At 40.0% G+C, this 16,605-nt stretch overlaps 1 long non-coding RNA gene across 1 annotated transcript; it reads right to left on the reverse strand.

Annotated features, from left to right (window-relative positions):
* Positions 1-9,573: 9,573 nt before the first annotated feature.
* Positions 9,574-16,598, reverse strand: LOC308556093. Its single transcript, XR_013998674.1, has 4 exons — positions 16,209-16,598; positions 13,045-13,303; positions 11,326-11,383; positions 9,574-10,230 (listed from the first exon to the last, which is right to left on the reverse strand). It is a non-coding gene; the product is annotated as an uncharacterized lncRNA (long non-coding RNA).
* Between the last annotated feature and the right edge of the window lie 7 nt (positions 16,599-16,605).

The raw sequence follows: 16,605 nt of genomic DNA on the forward strand, positions 1-16,605 counted from the left end.
CCATGGCAGTAGATCACTCAACTATTCATTTCGTAGGTATGATAGTCATAATTCTAAGATTGCTCCCCAAATACCTGCTCCCTGGTGTGCATGCCTAGTCTCATCTCTTCCCCATAAGTGGGGGCAAAACCTGTGAATTAGGTTATGTTATAAAGCAAAGGTGAAGAAATTTTGCAGATGTAATTAAGATCCCTAATCAGTTGACTTTGAGTTAATCTAAAGGGAGATTATCCTGGGTTGGCTTGACCTTATCAGATGAGCCCTAAAAGGGAGAGTGGGCTTTGAAGTGTTTTGAGATGATCATGTAGCTAGAATCTGAGAGCACCTACCACTACAACTATGAGAGACTAAATTCTGCCAGTAGCCTGAATGAGCCTGGAAGAAGTTCCTGAACTAACTCCACAGAAGAGCACAGCCCTTCAGACAACTTCATTGCAACCTTGTGAGACTCTGGGCAGGGGACCAGGTAAACTATGGTTGGATCTCCGACCTACAGAAACTGTGGGAAAATAAATGACTATTGTTTTAAGGTCACTATGTTTGTTTTGCAGATATAGAAGACTAATACCATTGGTTTTATTCAGTCATACATTTAACATTCACTATGTCTCCTGTCCTGTTAATTTACTTGGCACTTGGTTATGTGGAAAAAAATTTACATGTCCTTGTATTTCGTATAACTGATCTGATTTCCATGAGTCTTCACCAGCTATAGTGACAGAGGAAAAAACTTAAACTTGTCACTTAAAATGAGGTTAATAGTAGCACCTACCTCACAGGGTGCTGGTGAAGATTAAATGAATTAATTCAAAACACCTAAAGCATTCAGAATGATATCTGGCGCATAGGAAAGACACAATAATACTGGCTACTATTATGTAATGCAATCACGCATACTCAAAATGAAAATTTAAAATATAAGACTAATATCCATTTTTCTACTTTTTCCCCTTTCATGTTCCCTTTCCAAACACATGCACACACACACACAAGCATAAGAATAAACGCCTCATCAAAATGAAGACAAGAGGTTGCTTTCACAGGCTACCAGGAAAAATACTTCATTCTTTCCTGGGGATCCTGTTGTAGTGTCTGCCCCTTTAAATGAACTCAGCTTGCCCTTGCAACTCTGAGCGGGGATTATGTAAAGGGCCCCTGCAAGGCTTGCAAACTCTGTCCCTGGAATAATTCCAGGTCATTTCCATGTGCCAGTAGTGCTAATCCTTTGACCTTGGCATGACTAGATAATCTTTGCAGATACTGTTTTATGTGGCTTTCTCCCTGCATCTTTTTTTTTTTTTTTTTTGCTTGTTTTTTAAATATAATCTCTATTGACTTCAGAGAGAGAGAGTGGGAGAGAGAGAGATAGAAACATCAATGATGAGAGAGTCATTGATCGGCTGCCTCCTGCACACTCTCAACTTGGGATCAAGCCCACAACTTGGGTTTGTGCCCTGACCGGGAGTTGAACCAGGATCTCCTGGATCCTAGGTCCATGCTCAACCACTGAGCCACACCCGGCCGGGCAGCTGCATCTTTTCTTTGTTAATGCCCTGCCAACCTCTATTTCTCCCTCTCTTGCCCCCATTGAGATGACCTTGGACTTGGACTATCAGCTTTCTGGCTTCAGTGACCGTGGGAGGTTGGGGGATGTGGTTAGGATGGAAAGCACTAGTAACTTGGAAAATGTACGGATGTTCTTTGCTCAAATTCTTAGTCAGTAGGATAATTAGAAGGTTTGTAAGGTTGGTAGAACGATTGAGTGAATTTGTGAAAGCAGATGATTTAAAAGGAACACAAGGGAAAACAATTCTTGTAAAGGTTCTATTGGATTGTGACAGGATTTGCAATCTGAGGGTTTTACCAGGAAAAGAGACCCAACAACCATTGTTCCCTGACAAAGTCCCAAACGTGTGACATGACTTTAGAGAGGACTGGCTGCAAAGTGTGCTGGGAAGCGGGGATCCTAGGCACCTCATTAAAGATTTCTACATGCAAAGCTCAGGTTGAATGTGTTAAAGAGCCAGCAGATTGGGATCCTCCAAGAAATCTATGTGGACAGTAGACCAAAATCCAGAATGCCCTACCCTATGCCTTGGCAATGCAGAAAGCTCTGGAACAGGAGTAAAATGCTTGTGTTGAGAGAAACCATAAGAAAAGAAGTGGAATAGTGTTCAAAATAGAAATTAACTCATTGTATGCAAAACAAAGAGGTAAATAGTTCTGACGGGTTTTGACCTCCCGGCAGACCTTACCCTTTCTACTAAGAACAAAACCTGACCCCCTCAGGGAACTTATATTTTCTCCATTTAATGGAACTGTTGATCAGGTCTTCCTCTAGCAAGGGAGTAGGCAGAAGACTCAAATTAGACCAGTTAGACTCCTTTTGGGACTCCGACTCTTGAGAGCAGTGATGTGCCAGAGGACTGTTGGGTACGATGGATCCTGTTTCAGGAGTAATCAGTTCTTGCTACCTGGATCCTCATTGCTGTCCTAGCTTCCCCCTTTGCAAACCATAGGTTCTTCAGTTTTGCCTTTGATTCTGAGAACTGCTTCAGATACTTCCACTACCATTCTCTTCAGGTTAGAAAGGCTTTTGGTGGAAATCCAAAGTTAGTAATAACTGATTTGCTGTTGTTTTGACTCCTAAAACGAACAGTCCTAGTACCTGTTGTACCACCTCGCTGTTCATACCCAGGGCTGAGAAACTGGTGATGAACTGTGGTTGTACTTGGCCTTGGCTCCTTGCCGAGACATGCGTTTTGGCATCTCCTGTCGCTTCACACACTGACCTTTCTGGTAAGAGGTGACCCACTCTTTCCCCTTTCTCAGCCCAAGTGACTGAGTCCTTCAACTGCCCCTCTCCCAGAATGGGCTTCTCAGGGAGGAGGACCAGCGGGTGGCCAGCTGATCCAAAGCTCCCTTAGACGACGGTCCATCCATCTTAGTGTGTCCCAAGATGAGCTTTGTTTCAATAATATCCAGTTTTCAAGCATTAGCATGAAGCCATCTTGTCCTGATTAGTGGTTGATATTGAGAGTTGGATTAAGTTTTGTTCCAAAGATAAAGTCTTTTAACAATTTATCTTTTCATGACATTTTCTTTTATCTGGGTGGTAGCTTCTGTTTGCCATGATAAATTTTACTTTTATCAAAAATTATTCATCTCAAAATATTAGTGAATTCACAATTGCAATCCAATTTTTAATATCTTTGTATCTTTTAAAAAATTTAACTTGAGCCCGGCCGGGCGTGGCTCAGTGGTTGAGCATTGACCTAGGATCCAGGTGATCGGGGTTCGATTCCCGGTCAGGGCACATGCCCGGGTTGCGGGCTCGATCCTGTCGGGGGCATGTAGGAGGCGGCTGATCAATGACTCTCTCATCATTGATGTTTCTCTCTCTCCCCCTCTCCTTTCCTCTCTCTGAAGTCAATAAAGATATATTTTTTTAAAAAAAAATTTAACTTGAACATATATGGGTTGTTTTGAGCATTCATTAATATATTGATTTTGTACCAATGGTAGATGCATATTTTCTTGATTTTGAGTGTTTCCATTTCCTTTTTTGCAATTTAATCATCTTAATATTTTAATATAAGAGAAGATAAAGACTAAAAGATAGTTAATGTATTAATTTAAAAATTCTTAACAATTTTCAGAATAACAGAAAATGAAGCTAAAAAATTTATTTTCTTTCTAAATTCAGTTATCAAAACTTTTTGAATTTGTTTTCTAAAGTCAAGTGATTGAATATTAAGAAATGATCTAAACAAGAAATGACCTAAGCCCAACACCTAGAAAGTGCTTAATTAAATATTTATTCAGTAAGTGAACAAGGCGATCTGATTCAATTTCCTTCACTACAAACTACCTTAGAGGGCATTAAACTACTCTTCTTTATTTGTCCCTTTTCACACATCATGAGGGATTAACTCACAGACTTTTCAGTTATACTGTTTCCACTGTGTTCACGCAGAAAGTCTCCCAGCTTGTCTGAAGTGCTCACACAAGGTGAAGCTCATTCATTACATGAAGCGTTGGTGGGCATCTGTTATGTGCTGGGCTAACAGGGAAGCCAACACACCATCTCTGCCTCGGAGGAGCCTGAGGGGGTTGAAGAGCACGCAGATGACAGGAGCAAAACCGGTAAGTAAGTGTGGTTGGTGCTATGGACGTAAGGCCATGAACAAACAGAAATAAATGTACATCTGAAAGGCTTCTGGGGTTAGGAAAGGATTCACAGACCACAAACTCAGAAATTTCAAATACATATGTGACAAAAGTCAATAGAAGTTTTCTTATTCTGTTTGGAGCTAAGAGCAACTCAGACATTTCCCTCTGCCTTCAAAATAAATGTTACCAGGTAGGGCTAATGCAGAGCAGTTAGAGAGCTTTGCAGAAAGCAGAGTTGCACAACCCCCAAAGCATGACTCATTAAAGGGGAAAAAAAAGATGAATTAGACTCCATCAAAGTTAAAAAGTTTTGCTCTTTGAAAGGCAATGAAAGACAATTTACAGACTGGGAGAAAATATCTGCAAATCACATATCTTAAAGGTTCTTATATCTGAAAGATACAAAGAACTCTCAAAACTCAGCAATAAGAAAATGCAACTCAATAAAAAGTGAGCAAAAGATTTGAACAGACACTTGGCCAAAAAAAATATGGATAGTAAATAAATTCATTGAAAGCTGCTAAATATCATTAATCATTTAGATAAATGCAAATTAAAACACAATGAGATACCACTACATATGTATTAGGATGACTAAAATAAAAAAGTCCCACAATACTGAGTTCTAGTGATGATATGGAGGAACTGGCACTTTCATACACTGAAGGTGGGAATGCAAAATACTACAGTCACTTTGCAAAACAGTCTGTCAGTTTCTCATAAAGTTAAACATACACCTAACACGTGAACCAGAAATCTACTTTTTATCCAAGGGGATGAAAACATATTTACATAAAAGCCTTTATACGAATGGTTATAGCATTGATTCATAATTGCCCAAAGCTGGAGATGATCCAAATGTCCTTTGTTCCATAAGCGGATAAACCAATTGTGATACATCCATATAATGGGACAGTACTCAGCAAGAGAAATAAGCACACTACTGATATACTCAATAATGTGAATGAATCCTAAATGCATTTTTCTAAGTAAAAGAAGTTAGTTCCAAAATAATATATAATGTATGACCTCATTTATATGACATTCTCAAAAAGGCATGGTTGTCAGGGGTTGAAGACAGAGGGTTGATGGCAAAAGCCCAGCATGAGGGAAGTTGTCAGGTGGAGCTGTCCTGTGTCATGAGTGCAATGGTGTATATGTTTTGGTTAAAACCATAGAACTGTGCATCATGAAGAATGAATCTGACTGTACATAAATTTTAAAAAATTGAAAAAAGTAGTTTCCACCTTCTATCTTTTGCCCCAAATTATAATGCCCTCAATATTAATAGGGTGTAAACAAAAGTAGTGATGATTTTGTTACGTAAATTATATACCCTGGCCCAAATTAACACACGAGTTCTATAAAGAATGCCCGAGGCTACATCACTCACGCGAAGGAATGTTGTTTGGTTATGAAATATCTCTGCTTTGTACCCAAATACTTCCATAGCTTACATGAGATTTACTGAGAAGCTATGCCCCATACATCTATAGATTCCAGATTTGTTTATTATAAGTGATCATACATAGTAGACCGGGAACATCCTTCTAAAGACGTTACATAGATGAGGACTCATCTCCTAGTAAATATTATTTATTTGCCAGAAGGGCAGTCATTCAAGTGTGGACAAGGACATCTAACCAGGTTACCTTCCTTACTTCTCTGGACGTGCCACTGGCCCAGTGCCCCCGTGAATGTGAGAAAATGGGTGCAGTCCTGCTGCTACTTCCTTCTGGGAGCCAAAGCCTTGAGGACTTCTTAAATCAGGGACTCAACCTTATTAAGTCTCTCTCCTTGGCTTCATTTTGCAGGTAGGTTCTTTCCTTGTAGTATGGGAGATAGCTACCAAGAGCATGATCTTAGAAACCCCAGTAGAAGGAATTATTTTTTGTTTCTTCTTCATAAATCTAGGAAAAACTTTGATGATCCCCGTTTGGGTTATGTACCATCTCACTACTGTTAGGAAATATAAGTCCTGGATCAAGTGGAATCAGGGGAGATGGGTATCTTATTTAAGAATAAAGAGGGGGAAACTTCCTGGGCAGGTAAAAATAATAGACAAGACCCCACTAAAATATCTAAATCATTCTTGTCTTAAGCACAAGCAGTGTTTAGTCAGAATACAGGTATTTTGTTAATAAATATATTCTTAAATATACTTTCATCCATGTTTTACCAGGTGTGACTTTAAAGGAAGACTTTTAAAATATCACACAAATCAATATAGAATGATTATTTTCAAATTATTTTTTTTGAGGGGGAGACTCTCTTCTTTAAAACATTTTTCAAACATTTAAAAGGGTATTAGAATTTTGTATGAAAATACTTTCAAAATCAGTTTGTGAGTTATACAAGAAAATTATTCTCAATACTTAATATTAAATTTTGTCTGCAGTTGAATGTTTTATCACTAGCATTTGTCTTAACAAGAGAAAACAGAGTTATTAAGTATCTAGTGACAGAAAAATAATTTCAAAAGTCTTTAGGGTTCAGACCACTACCAAACTAATAAACAATAATATTTTACTCAGCAACTGCAAACTAATACTGGCTGTAGAGAGTACAGTGGCAATAAATCTTTAAATCGAGAGTATGTTGTTTGGCAGGCACTTAAAAATAGAATTCATGTTTTTGGAAATGCCACAAAATTTATTTCTAATTTTGTTTTGTAATATACATTTTCACTATATGACCGACCGCTCAGTTGGATCTGTGTTCAGCACTTTTTTTCTTTAATACAGAAAGGATCATGGCACATTTATGCAGATAGAATGTGATTATAATTAAAAGTGTGGACACTGATCATTCTGTGTGATTGACTGAGAACTAATTAAGCACTTGTCACCAAGTCCTCCTCCTGGGGCCTTGGGATAGTCAAGAGTCGCTTCAATTGAATTTACCTGAGAGACTCAAAGGCACCAGGACTGGAAAGGTTATTCTCAACCCTCCTGAAATTTTCAGAATTTTTTTTTTTATCTTTGCAAATTATCTTGGGAACACCTTCAAAAGAGGTTTTTTTGTTTGTTTTTTTAAAATATATCTTTGTTGATTTCAGAGAGAGGAAAGGAGAGGGAGAGAGAGAGAAACATCAATGATGAGAGAGTCATTGATCAGCTGCAGCCCGCAACCCGGGCATGTGCCCTGACCGGGAACCGAACCCTGATCGCCTGGATCCTAGGTCGACGCTTAACTGCTGAGCCACGCCCGGCCAGGCCAAAAGAGGTTTTATTATTTTTTGTTTGTTTTGTTTTTTTGCTTTTTCCCACAGTGCTGCTTGGGTTTTGAGGTGAATAAAAAAAAGGCCCATTGAAAAAAAAAGATGTGACTTTGGACAGATCAACCACCACCATCACCACCACCGCCACCACCACTATCATCATCACCACCACCATCACTGCCACCACCACCTCTCCCACCTCCACCACCACCACCACCACCACCATCATCACCACCACCATCACCACCACCGCCACCACCATCACCATCACCACCACCGCCACCACCACTATCATCACCACCACCATCACTGCCACCACCACCACCATCATCGCCACCACCATCACCACCACCGCCACCACCATCACCATCACCACCACCATCACCATCACCACCACCATCATCATCACCACCACCATCACCACCACCGCCACCACCATCACCATCACCACCACCACCTCTCCCACCCCCACCACCACCACTTCTACACCTCCACTACCTCCACCACCACCACTTGGCTTCTAATTATGAGTAACATAAACATGCTCTTCCAAGCACAGTGAAGAAAAAATTATCCTCTAGACTGGGAACAGGGGCTAACATTCTTGTTAAGAATTTTGGACAAATGAGTAGATCTCAGCAGGAAGGGTGGTGAGAATGGGGAGAAAAGAACCCCAAGCCCAGGAGACACTGTGTAAAATGCAAACATTCAGGAGCTCAAAGCAGTTCACTGTGAACAAAGATCAGAGGCCCCAGGCCATGAAACACCCTGGCTTGTGAAGGAATTTGGAGTTCACACTATAAATTATGAGGGCCATTTGAAATAGAGAAGCATCATGAATGGGCTGAGTTCGGAAGCATCAGTCTTGCCGCAGCTGGAAGATGGATGCAGGTGGATGTCCTTAGAAGCAGGGACAGCAGTGCCCCAGCAATCTCCCAGGTGAGAAGAGGTGAAAGCCTCGCACTCGGAAGAGGCAGTGAGAATGGAACAGGGAGGAGGCACATAGGCACAATTACAGACAACTTATGATCTATGTGGTGTGAGGATTGAGAGGAAGGTCTTTCTGCTGCACCCAGAAAGATCTTTGCAAGAAGTAATTATGATAGACCACTCACCTTGTTTAAAATGCCTCATTAATTTCCTGTTGTTTTCCGGCAGAAAGACAAAATTTATCTACTCACCTTTGCATCTCTAGTACTTAATATATAGTAGACATGTAATAAGTACAAATATTCTCCACCCTATCTTCTTCTCTCTTTCCTATGAATTTGTGGCACTGATGAATTTTTTCAGTGCAGAGAGAGATTTTAAAGGAGATAAACTGAGGTTACTGTCATTGGCAGAGCTGGGAATAGCTCTTGGGGCCACAGCGACAACTTTGACACACACCTTGTCCAAAGAAAACAATTAGAGTAAAATTCTCAATAAACATAAATTGTAATACAAATATAAAGATTAGGATTATGCTCCTTTACACATTTTACACTTGCCTAGTTGGTCCTCAGTCTTTGGTAGAATATTAATAAATGTTTTTAGAGCCAGAGATATTAATGTTCTAATGTCAGCAAGACTGCAAGCTAAGACTTCATTACTTTTTAAAAAACTTTCTCATATAGGCGAAACCCAGGGGTATTTTAAAGTGTAGAATTTTGGCAAGGCCATCTGATATATTTCTATAAATGTATGCCTGGAGGTCTTTTTCTGAACATAGTTAACCCATTTGGGATAAACATTCTTAAAGTAAAGGGATCTTACATCAAATAAATATTGACATGCTTTTTAAGGTCATTTGACACCAGACTAGGGTATTAACAGGCGGCTAGATTTGATACATATTTTCTATCAATAGCTGGAATAAAATTCACTGTGTTCATTTTATAATATAAATCTCAAGTATTGAAAAGTCATCTTGAGTTTCTGTAGCTCCTGTCATACCCTTAGTGGCTAGTAAAGGTGTACATGCTATTCATGAAGAATGCTTATAAAATGTTTTTCACAACCTATTTTTTTCTATAATGTTCAGAAACCAAAGGACCTGAGATGATAAAACAAGATTTTTTAAGCTATTATTTATCTCTGCAGATATTTTTTTTTCCTTTTTAGACTATGCTTCATAAGTAATAAAGGAAGCAATAAGGATGGGAATTGGGTCTGGGAAGACAAAATTAGAGAGAAAAAATAGTTTCTATTATTGGGATAGATGATGGATTTATTAGAGGCAGGACCAAAGGTTCAGCCATTCTTCTAAGGAATATTTCTGTTCCACATCAAAGCACAACTACAGTTTGTGAGTGAGGGGGTATCTATTATTATGAGAAATATTTCTTTTTGGGAGCCAAATAGCAGGGAATATATCTCATCTCAATATAAAGCTAGACACATAATTTGTTTATTTGACAAGAGAATTGGTGATGTCATCATATCCCACAGAGAAACTTCTTAATTTCTAGGTCCAAAGAAGCAATCCTAAATTCCCCATCCACGTCAGAGCAGGCTTTTCATAAAAACTGATTTTAAGAAATTGCTGTTTCCCAATTCTGGCCATGTGTTTGTGCATGTGTGTGCGTGTGCGTGTGTGTGTGTGTATTGGAAGAGAGGTTATTCAATTTAAAAGGAGTAACATGTGTAACTGCTGGAGAAGGGAAGAAGTGGGTCTTGCATCTTAATTTTTAAAAATGAAATCAAGGTGATATCTTCATAGGACGCTGTACTCCGCATTTCCAGGTGTGTCCATGACCGCTCCTGGAGCACTCTCTCTACAATCACCTTGGGGCCTGCTTTCTTATCGTTGCTCTCCTTGCATTGGCTGTTCCTTTCCAACTCTCCCTCTCTTCTTCCTAAAGGAGTGTCCAAAAACCCATATACCAAGTTAAAGAAGATTGCCATAGTCAAAGCGGGTCATAAGGTTTCAAGTGAGGGTGTCATATAAAGAAGATATAACAAATAATATTCAAATTTTTAGATGGTGTGGTAGGCAGAATGGCCCACCCAGAGGTGACCATGCCCTAATCCTGGAAACTTACGATATGTTATGTGACTCAACATAAGGGACTTCTGGGTGGGTGCAGCAGAGAACCTTCTCTGGCTGGAGTCACAGAGATGCAACAGAAGACGTCTGAGAGATAAATGTGAGACACTCAGCCCCATGAGTCTGTTGCTGGAGGGGCCACAGAAAAAGCATGAAAGTGAATTAGGGCAGCCTCTGAAAGCAAATGCCAGCCCCTGACGGTGGCTCACACAGACATGAGGACCTCAGTCCTACAATCATAAGAAACTGAAGCTAACTAACAAGCTGAACAAGATTGGAAAAGGATTCTTCTTCACAGCCCCCACCAAGGAATGCAACCCCATGACACCCTCATTTTTGTCTTGTGAAACCCTATACAGAGTACCCATTTAAGCCCAGCCAGACCTCTGACCTACAGAAACTGCAAGATTAAAAAAATTGTGTTTATTTTTTTAATTGTGTTGTTTTAAGTCACTAAGTTTGTGGTAATTTGTTATGGCAGCAACACAAAACTAACTCATATAGATACAGATTCTAATAGAAGCTTTTGTTCTGTGTTTACTATTAAAGTTTTGGCAGTATAAAACTTTGAAAATAAACCACTTCAGAGTAGCTTTTCCTTAACATTTACCTTATCGGTCAGGGTTCAATTTAGGATGAGAGAAACCATTGTAGGTATTTCAAGCAGGAAGGATTTAACACAAGATTTTAAGTACTTTAAAATCAAACAAAAAGAACACAGAACAACAGCTGAGGAAGCAAAAGTGAGGACAATCACCTCTCATGAAATGTGAAAACTGAAGGAACCACAGGAAACCACCAAGGGTCTCAGTAATTTATGGAGCTGAAATGAGTTATTCTCAGAAAATGACTGGAAGTGGTTGGCAAAACTCCATTTCTACTGTCAGCGAGAACGAGTGCCTACCTTGCCAGAGAAATAATAACGGCTTCTGCCTCTCACTGGTGGAATCTAACCCAGAATCCTGCAACAGAGAGAAAAGCACAGGAGGAAAACGGCCGAGTGGCTGGCACATTTCTACAGCCCATTGTTCCCATGGCATCAATGCCCATGTGGAGAAAAATAAAGAAAACAGAAGGCAGGAAGAAAAAAGGACCTCCATCCACCAATGCACTTAATGATATAAGATTCAGACACAAAATGAAATTATAAGAGAGCTTCAATTCTTCCTTGCAAGCTCCCTTTTAGCTGGTCGAGTGCCTTCACTCTAGATCTCAGGATATGTTTTAATACTTACACAATATAGAATCATGAAATATTAGAGACTACTTCAATTATCCCCTTTTACATAAAAGAAACAAAAACTCTGTAGAGGGTACTGAATAGGTCAACTCAAGATACTTAGTGAATAAACAGGGCCAAGGTCTTCGGAAATCTCTGCAGTCTCCCATCTTACTGTCGAGGTCTACAAAGTGTCTGGGATTTTACCCAACTTGCAGGCTAATAGTGTGTTATCGATTTACTTAATATACAGGGTAAATCTAAAATACTGGTAAAAAACTACAGTAGGCAATTTTGGTTATGAAAACTATGAGGAAATGAAATATTCTTTTATTTTATCCATTCTGGTAGATGTGATATTAGATATGTTTTTAAATTAATTTTGTTCTGACAACTAAAAGTATAACTATTGTCCTGCATCATCCATCTCATCCCTTTTCCTCACCAGAGATAATAAAAATCTGATGTTAATAACATTTCTATGGATGTTTTGGTACTTAACTAGTACCAAATAATGTATAAAATTGTTTTGCTTTACAATTTTACATAAATAATATTTCAATTAGAATTTTTCTTTAAGGTAATGTTTTGGGACAATGCATGTTGATATTTATAGATGAAGTTCATGAACTTTGTTACATACATAGCATATAATTTATTCCTCCTTTAATAAAAGATAGTTTCAAATTTTTTGCTAAATATAGTAATACAGGTTTAACAATTTATGCTCCAACCAGAATTGCTTAAAGTCAGTTTCTCTCTTTCTCCCTCTCTAAAAAATCAATAAAAGAAAAATCTTTGTCAGGATTTTATTTCAATCCCATTGAATTTAGAGAATATTTCATTTCCTCATAGTTTTCATAACCAAAATTGTCTACTGTAGTTTTGTACAAGTATTTTAGATTTACCCTGTATATTAAATAAATCGATAACATACTATTACTCTTTTGCGCCCCCCTCCTTTCTTCTGAATTCCATTCTCACCTTCCTATGTACACTCTTTGGAATTCTTTCAGTAAGGGTCTAGAAATGGTAAAGATTCTCTTTCTTTGTGTGAATGTGTCTTTATTTAGTTATCACCCTTTGTAGTGAACATTGTGAGGCACTACCCAGATCCCAATTAAAAAATGAGGGACTTATTCCCGGGCTGCTGGGAGTCGGCAAGCTGACAAAATGCAGTTGCCAGCCCTTTTCATAGTCTAGCCTAAGTAGTCTATCCACTTCCCGTATCAGCTCAGGTGTATAAAGGCTGAGCTCACTCCCTTAACTCTGAAGAGACATCCAGATTCACAGCCGAGGCCTTCACTGAGACTTCTTGCAAGCCAGCTCTTCCTTCTGTCCAATCCTGCTACCCTCCCTTTGCAGGTATTCCAAAGCACTCCCTAATAAACTCTCTGCACTCACCTCTGACTCGATAAGCTTCCAGAAAAGCTGATCCAAGATGCTGATGTCAGGGATGAGTGAAGGAAGGAGAAGCTAACATGGAATTTTTGACTTGAATCGTTGGCCAGTGGACTGTCAGTGAGACCTCCTCATTGGTGACAGATGGACCTTGGCAATAGGTAAAACTTCACTAGTAGTGAACTGGGATGTATTCTAATGGAAGGCGATGCAGGCTTCCTCTGCTATGAAAGGAGAGCATTCCTATGAAACCTTTCATAAGCTGAAATGGCAGAAAGCAAAGAAGCAATTACCATTAAAGTATATGGAAAAATGTTTGCTCATTCCCAGACCCCCAAAATAACCTAACAGATTATACCAAATAACACATAAAACCAAAAATAACACTTAATTTTGTCAAGTTTTATGCCAAGCATAACACCCTTATGCGTTCTCAGACTTTTCTGATACCTTAGGACACATCTTCCTACCAAAGCACAAAATAAGTCAAGATACAGCGCAGATGCTCACAGACACAGTTCCCAGCTATGGGGCTTGGTGGAGAGATGCTGAGTGTAATTCTCAGCGAGGGAGCTTGGCAGGGCCTCTCTCTCAGCTCAGGTGCGAGTTGACTCAATAAGGGCTCCCTGCAAAACAAATGCTAAAGGCTATTTTTACTTTTTTTCGGTAAAAGCAAAAATCCTCTTTGGATTTCTTTCGGTTAGTAAAAGTGGGTACGAATGTAGGTCTTTTGTAAAAGCAAAATGGTGTAATGTGAACTTCTGAATAGTGAGGGCTACCTGTACACTAGAGTGGGTGTGATGCATTAGGCACTTAAGAAATATGAGGAAATGTGATCTCAAAAACAGGGGAATTAGCAGTTGCTAAGCAAAATTGATTCTTTGCAAAAAGCAAAAAGCTGAGAACGGTTAATGGCTATTAAAAATATAAGAGTAAAATACAAAAGGCCTCTTTGGTATCAAATTAAGAAGCTTTTATCTCCTGCAGTGGGAGGGCAGAAAAGCCCAGCATTGCATCATAAGAGTGGCAGAGCTCCACTGGAGATTAACAACCATGCAGCCCAGTTAGGTTGGCCATACCAAAGTCAGAATGCTGGACTGGAAAGAAACCCTGATGCAATGAACACCTGAAATACATGAATCCCCAGATTTTCCTGAACCCTCTGAGTCGGAACATGGGCCATATTCCTGATAAATGACTAATGCTCTCCACTTGCTTGAAAACAATGAGGAGGCTTCCTTCTTGTAGTACAACCTGTGGTCCCTTCAGGATCTGCCCTCAGCTTTCCTCCTGACCACCGGGTCAATAACTTGGCTTTTTTTACAATGTAATTTTATTTTAATCAGTGGTAAGGGATGAGTGGCAATGAGGGAGAGGGCCTGATCCTTAGAAGATTAGGGAGATGGATAACAGAATATGGTGTCCCCAAGAGCATAATGGATGGGCACCAAACAAAGACACTGCTTAGTCTGTACAATCAAAAGAAATCAAGGAGTGCAAGACCAGGAGCTGAGAGCAATACTCCAATAATGAGTCACAATTCTTTGCCCAGTTTTTAAATCTGAGCCCCTTTTCAGATCTGGAAACCATCAACAGAGAAAAGGCTAGATCCCCAGGAGGAAGCCCTGGAATATGATAAAAGATGTACACTGTAATAATTCCCGCAGTCTTTCCCCAGAGGGATCTTTGCAATTACTCTGGCTAACCATATGTTGGGAAAATGAGAACATCAAAACGTTTCTCAATAGCATTGCATATATAAGAATTCACCTGCCTTCTATTAAGCTTTCCATTAAAGAGATTTGCAAAACTGAAAAAGAATAGCACTCTTCTATGTTTTTTGTTTGGGAAAATATAGTTATTTTTTCCATATAAATATGTTATGTATACTAACATGCAACCTATTTATGAGTATTATTTTTACTGAAGTGATAAATATTTAAAACTTTGTTTTAATATTTGTATGTGGTAACTATAGATAGACACAGCCCGCATAAACAAAAGCTTGTTAGAGTCTTCAATTTTTAAGAGTTTTTAAGGGGTTCTGGGACAAAAACAATTTAAGAACTGCTGCAATAGACAATACCACAAGCGAAACTATCTGTGTAATCTTGGAGCAAGTTGCAAAGTCTCTCTGCCTGTTTCCTCACGGGTAAAGTTAGGAGTTAATACTGCACATGTAAAATAAGATATCAGTAGCACGGAATGATATATCTATAGCCATTATTGATATTATTATATTTTCTCTGTGAAACAGGAGGGATTAATACCTGTTGAAATTGATGGAGGAAGTGATGGATAGTTTAAGGAAAGAGAAGATTTGTTAAAGCCATGTGGAGAATGGAAAAGATAGCTCTGATTAGGAAAATGTAGTATGACTGAGGAACAATTTTGAGAGCCTTGTGGCAGTTGGTGACTTTGGATGTAGAGTAAAATGATAATTGTGTAATTCTGTTTTTCCTTAACAACACTCAGAAGTCCAGTAAAGGCAAGAAAAGGAAAGCTATTGGACTGGGAATGTTTCTGTCAGTTTGATCAGAAGAAAAATAAGGCATGTTGCAACTGATGTGAAAAATTGTGTTTTATAAAATGGGGGAGGGAAGGAAAGAAAGCAGAGAGATGATTGATAGAAGACACAAGGGTCAAGAGATTTGATGTCTTCCTTAGGAGGGACAGCAGAGCAAGAGAGTTGGTAAGGCAGGAGGTTGGATGGGTGGTTTGACTTTGGATGTCAGTGATGAGTGATCCACCTGATGACAAGCCCTGGAGCGCGGTCATGAGAGTGGGTGCCTGTAGTGGGGTGCAGGCGGTGGCTATGGGAGATGAAGAAATCAAGAACCCAAGAGAATGGGTCTTCCATTTGGATGTTAATGCAACTCTGGGTCATGGAAGAGGTTGGAAGTCAGGTTCCAAAGTTTTCCATCAACAAGCTGTGGGTAGAAAATAACAACAATGAAGGATAGGAAGCGGCATGGCTGCATAGGAACGAGGAATAATGATCTGAAGGAGGCCCTGGGAGCAAGGGGACCGACGCCACCTCCTCCCCCGGAGAGGAAGTGTGGAGAAACGAGCACCCGAGCACCCCAGAATGCGCCAGAATTTGTTCACAAAAGCATGGAATTCCAGGGGCCCCGTGGAGGCAGGAGGCACAGGCGTGTAACACAGACCTTCACCGGGCAACTAAAGGCACAGCTCGTGCAGCAGCCATCAAAAGTGGGACGTGAGGAATCAGCGCTGGAGGCTTTCCCAAGGAATTAGGCCAGAGTTTTGTTGTTTGGGTCGACAGATACAGTACCAAGCTCGTGAGCTCATGCGCCTCTTCCTTTTAGATGTTCCCCTTTCCTTAAATTTCTCCTTTTCCGGAAAAATAAAATGGAGGGGGCCTGCCCCGCCCCTAAAGTTCTGTTTCCCCGTCGTTCCCTCTCCCCTCGGCCTCCGCCCTCCAGCCGGGTCCTCTCGGCAGGACGGCGAGCCCCCCGCCGCGCCGGAGCGGGGGGAACGGGGGAGGCGCGAACAGAAGTGGGCGGGCCCTTTCCTGGCGACGCGCTGCCGTCGGGACGCTGC

Source organism: Miniopterus schreibersii (assembly GCF_964146895.1).
Source record: "Miniopterus schreibersii genome assembly, chromosome: 4".
Lineage (NCBI taxonomy): Eukaryota > Metazoa > Chordata > Mammalia > Chiroptera > Miniopteridae > Miniopterus > Miniopterus schreibersii.